The sequence below is a fragment of the Cebidichthys violaceus genome, unplaced genomic scaffold (genome assembly GCF_023349555.1).
Source record: "Cebidichthys violaceus isolate CVI_PGR_0920_01 unplaced genomic scaffold, fCebVio1.0.p SCAF_20, whole genome shotgun sequence".
NCBI classification, from domain to species: Eukaryota; Metazoa; Chordata; class Actinopteri; order Perciformes; family Stichaeidae; genus Cebidichthys; species Cebidichthys violaceus.
In genome coordinates, this window is record NW_027176373.1 from 11,469,416 (window position 1) to 11,475,557 (window position 6,142).

Below are 6,142 nucleotides of genomic sequence, written 5' to 3' on the forward strand. Positions count from 1 at the left end.
TCGGTGGACTGCACTCACGTAGGAGACAACGGGCTGTGTGACCTTTTGAACCTGGGACAATAACAAAAAGCAGCTGAGGCACCGCATGTGTGTGTATATGACAACAAAGCGTGACAAATCAACCCAGCAACACTGCAGCGCTAGAGCATGAGCCATTCATATTCTTCATAAAAATGACACGATAGACAAATTAACACAGTAGTAACGCTCCTGCAGATGTAAAAAAACAAAAGCAGTTCACTTACCAAAGCTGCCTTCACTTAAAGACAAAGTCCATCTTCCTTTCTTTATTAACAAAGTCAATAACTCCTAAATCCATCCTTCAGCCATTGAGTGTTAAAAAAACAAAGCTAGATTAAAAAAAAAGAAAAAAAAGAATCTAGACCGAGCAAAACTTTAGAAATGTCATAATTTCTTCCATATCTTTCAATTTGAACTCCTCTACTCCAACTAAGCTCTGGTGGCTACCTTTAATACTGAGCTGCATGTTAATGATGACTTTCTTGTTGGCCAGCTAGAAGGCTCTGGTACGTCAAAGAATACGCGCAACATGTCAAACTAAAGATCTGATTGGTAAAAACTATGACAACTAACAATATCGTCCCCATTTACTTAAACTGCAGAGGCATTCACTTGTGAGTTTGAAGGCCTTGGGCCTCTCTTTTTACCGAGAGACATAGAGGTGAAATCTGATTGGATAAAAGCTCTACTTAAAACAAGCTGTGCTGGAAGCAGCCTGCAGGCTGGAAACAGAGAAACAGAAGAAGACAGTAGCTGTGCAATGAGAAAATAAGATAATGGGAAAATATTTGTATAAATTATGTATACATATGTATTTATGAAAAATGATTAAATTATAAAATATCTATAATTTTAAGAATATCTTGCTCCTTCAATTGTACGCATTTCCTGTTGAGAAAGGATATTTGAAGTGAATATAGATAAAACCTCATGGAAATATGACACATGATGATTTATTTTGCTTGTCAAAGGCAGCCTGTTGTATTCAAGGCCACAGGGGATGGGCTGAATAGAGACACTGGAGACTTGTAATGCTATCAGCATGTGCTCTGGGGACGGCAATGTCTGTGGTCCCGACTGAACAACAACTATTGAATGGACCAACTAAACCTCGTCACCACAGAGTAAAGCCGTCTCGACTTTCCTGATCCATTGATTTTTCCGGTGACGCCTCCAGCAGGTTGACATTTGTGTTGCCATGGTGAGTTTAGTACGCATATTCATGTTCCTCTCAGTATGAATCGTAATGACTTCGGTAATTTGGGATTTTTGTCGCTGGCACAGAGTTATGTTTTCGGCTCGTCAAGCCGTCGATGTCCGGGCCGCTATCGTGAACGCAATTTCTCAGGATCTTCTTCAAAAGCGTCTGGATTCAAGGATTAGATCAGGGGTGTCAAACTCATTTTCACTCTGGGCCACATCAGCGTTATGGTTGCCCTCAAAGGGCCGGTTGTAACTGTAAGACTGTATGAATGGAGCTACTCCCTAACATATTGTTAAATAACTGTATCTGCATTTGATTATTGTTTATTCAAGTGTAACAATATTGTACATGCAGTTATATAAATGTAAAATTATATTTAAGCACATTTCTGTTATTATAACATATATCCTTTTAATTTAGGGTTAAGAAACCCACATTACTCTGTCAAAGATCAAACTTTTAAAGAAAATAACAAAGACAAATATCATCAAGCACAAGTTATTACATTAACTTTGTTCAAAGCTATTTTTGTCACCTATCTGCATTAAAAATGTCCCTCCCCGCCATCGTCCCGTACATGGGAGCGACATCCAAGAGCTCCTCACTGACGGTCAAGTCTGCCTTCAGCCTCTTATAAACATTGATATATGTATGATGTATCCGTGTTGTCTGTGCTTTCATCAACAGCTAATGAAAAAGACAATTACCTGCTCGTCTCTTCAGCTAGCTATGTTGTCAGATTGCCTGCTAGTTCCTGAACTCGGTCTGCGATGGTGTTTCTTCACAAACTGACATTTGTAAAAGTCTGTAGCTGGTCGGAGCTCACCTCCTCACATACCTTTAAGCATGCACTGGGCTGTAGCTTTTGTAAATATATTCTGCTGCGATTGCAGTCTGCCTTTTAATTCTTGGACAATTTTATGTTTTCCTTGGAGGCTAAATTTAGCTTTGTGTTTGGTGTCAAAATGCCGACGTAAATTGTACTCCTTCACCACCGACACTGCCTCATAGCACAGAAGACAGACCGTTTTTCTCCTTGAAGCACAAACATGTATTCGCTTTCCCATCTTTCTTTACATTTGACATGGTCAAAGGTAATTTTTACCTCACAAAACACATTTTTGGCCATAACTCAATAATTAATATGCTAGTTATGAGAACAAATGTCTAATAAAATAAAGTGATGACATTTTTGACAGACATGGATGTAAACTGCAACATGACTGGTTGCTGGAGGCATACAGCCACGGGTACAATTTTCAGTTTAATGGTACCTCTATTGTTTATTGTAGGCCAGCTAGAAGGCTCTGGCACGTCAAAGAATACGCCCAACATGTCAAACTAAAGATCTGATTGGTTGAAGACTATGACAATCAACAATATCGTCCCCATTTACTTAAACTGTAGAGGCATTCACTTGTGAGTCTGAAGGCCTTGGGCCTCTCTTTTTACCTAGAGACATACAGTTGTGGTCAAAAGTTTACATACACTTGTAAAGAACATAATGTCATGGCTCTCTTGAGTTTCCAGCTATTTCTACAACTCTGATTTTTCTCTGATAGAGTGATTGGAACAGATACTTCTTTGTCACAAAAAACATTCATGAAGTTTGGTTCTTTCATGACTTTATTATGGGTTAACAGAAAAAGTGACAAAATCTGCTGGGTCAAAAATATACATACAGCAACATGAATTACCAATTTTGGTGACTTAGAAAGTTGTGTCAATGAAATGAGCTTCATAGCATGGCCTCTTAACTTCTTATGAGTGATTATGAGTGACTACAGCTGTTGACTTCTCTGAGGCCATTTAAATAGGGCTCATTGGATACAAATGCCCACAAACGCTACAATGGGAAAGTCAAAGGAGCTCAGCATGGATCTGAAAAAGCGAATCATTGACTTGAACAAGTCAGGAAAGTCACTTGGAGCCATTTCAAAGCAGCTGCAGGTCCCAAGAGCAACAGTGCAAACAATTGTTTGTAAGTATAAAGTGCATGGCACTGTTTTGTCACTGCCACGATCTGGAAGAAAACGCAAGCTATCACCTGATGCTGAGAGAAAATTGGTCAGGAGGGTGAAGAGTCAACCAAGAACCACCAAAAAGCAGATCTGCCAAGAATTAGAAGCTGCTGGAACACAGGTGTCAGTGTCCACAGTCAAGCGTGTTTTGCATCTCCATGGACTGAGAGGCTGCCGTGCAAGAAGGAAGCCCTCGCTCCAAAAGCGGCACCTTAAGGCTCGACTGAAGTTTGCTGCTGATCACATGGACAAAGATAAGACCTTCTGGAGGAAAGTTCTGTGGTCAGACGAAACAAAAATCGAGCTGTTTGGCCACAATGCCCAGCAATATGTTTGGAGGAGAAAAGGTGAGGCCTTTAACCCCAAGAACACCATGCCTACCGTCAAGCACGGTGGTGGTAGTATTATGCTGTGGGGCTGTTTTGCTGCCAATGGAACTGGTGCTTTACAGAGAGTAAATGGGATAATGAAGAAGGAGGATTACCTTCAAATTCTTCAAGATAACCTAAAATTATCAGCCCGAAGGTTGGGTCTTGGGTGCAGTTGGGTGTTCCAACAGGACAATGACCCCAAACGCACATCAAAAGTGGTAATGGAATGGCTAAATCAGGCTAGAATTAGGGTTTTAGAATGGCCTTCCCAAAGTCCTGACTTAAAATCCCATTGAGAACATGTGGACAATGCTGAAGAAACAAGTCCATGTCAGAAAGCCATCAAATTTAACTGAACTGCACCAATTCTGTCAAGAGGAGTGGTCAAAGATTCAACGAGAAGCTTGCCAGAAGCTTGTGGATGGCTACCAAAAGCGCCTAATTGAAGTGAAAATGGCCAAGGGACATGTAACCAAATATTAACACTGCTGTATGTATATTTTTGACCCAGTAGATTTGATCACTTTTTCTGTTAACCCATAATAAAGTCATGAAAGAACCAAACTTCATGAATGTTTTTTGTGACAAAGAAGTATCTGTTCCAATCACTCTATCAGAGAAAAATCAGTGTGGTAGAAATAACGGGGAAACTCAAGAGAGCCATGACATTATGTTCTTTACAAGTGTATGTAAACTTTTGACCACAACTGTAGAGGTGAAATCTGATTGGATAAAAGCTCTCCTTAAAACCTCTTGCACCCTAGCGACCCCACCAGTGGGGGCTACGCATTCATCCAAAAATTCATCCACTCATAATGTGCACTCATCAGTAACGAATATAATGATGTCGCATACCTGCTCAAACTGCAGCTCCTGCACTACAAAGTAATCTCAGCTGTTTCTACACACTCCAAACACAACATATGACAAAGCTACGTATAATACCAAGTATCACAATCAAAATAGCGCCCCCTAGGCAGACCCACTCGCCACATTTATGCCAATAACGTTTTGAAAAATTAATTCAATGCTAACACCCGTTAGCTCAGGAGATCGCTAGCGACCAGATGGTCACAGCCATTTTTTTCACATTCCGCTACGACACAGCCTCGCAGTTTTACTTACAAAACAAAGACATCATCATAATCTGCATTATCGATCACATCATAAACCAGCTCCTTACTTTGAGATGTTCTGCAGCAAAAAAAAATATTAATCCGTTCATGTTTACTGTCTATCTGTTCATCGGATGCCGCTCTGTGTGAATTCAAAGCTGGCGCTGCCGGCATGTGCCTCGTGTGCCTGCTAGCGGAATGGGGAGGGTTATATGTCTCAGCAAATCGGATTTGAGAATTTTGACACTCGGGTAGTTTTTTCTTTTCTGATTGGCTAACGGATTCTGTCAATCAAAGTCACGTTGGGTTGTTTCAACAGAGCAGGCCGTGACGCATCTATGGAAGGTTCATTGGCTCAAATCGGCCCTTCACACAGGCTGTAAGACCCTGGAAGAGAAAAAAAATGGAATTCAGACGATAAAATCCCATGGATGACAAACATAAACAGTCTCAGAGAGGATCCAGGCTCTCTAAATGATGCCAAACTGCTGCATTTGGATAGATTGAACACTATTAGTGATAAAAGAAGTGAAATATATAATTATATAGTATATAAAATTACAATGAAACAGCTGAAACAAGATTACATTTTGGTTGACCTCGTCTGACCTCTCCGTACTAGATCAAGATTTACTAGATAAAGCTTCACTTTATCAAAGTAAAAATTAGTTTAGAGACCCTCAACGTATAGTTCTATGATCTGGGAGAGCTTGAAAGCTCAGATCTACATGATTTCTAATAAAGAAATATCCTGAAATTGCTTTTTTTTCAGTCGAAAATTAGAATTTTCAATTTGTGCTGTGTGCCATCTTAATTTACTCTTAACCAGTAACATATATACTGATATTTACACATATCAACACATCTCACAAGTGTTAGGGTTATTTTAATACCAAAAGTATTAAAATAGTCCTTACAGTTGCAACGCTACACTCATTATCGTATGGGTATGATATTTTCGAGCTGAGGGCCTAAAAATAAGGCTAGGGTCCAATTAAAACAAGCTGTGCTGGAAGCAGCCTGCAGGCTGGAAACAGAGAAACAGAAGAAGACAGTAGCTGTGCAATGAGAAAATAAGATAATGGGAAAAATATTTGTAGAAAATTATAATACATGCAGTGTATTTATGAAAAATTATTAAATTATAAAATATCTATAACTTTGTGATTCTGTTTAGGCCAGCAGAGGAGGCCTTGAAGGCCCCAACGGCCCACCACTGCATTTTAAGAATATCTTGCCCCTTCAATTGTACGCATTTCCTGTTGAGAAAGGATATTTGAAGTGAATATAGATAAAACCTCATGGAAATATGACAAATGATGATTTATTTTGCTTGTCAAAGGCAGCCTGTTGTATTCAAGGCCACAGGGGATGGGCTGAATAGAGACACTGGAGACTTGTAATGCTATC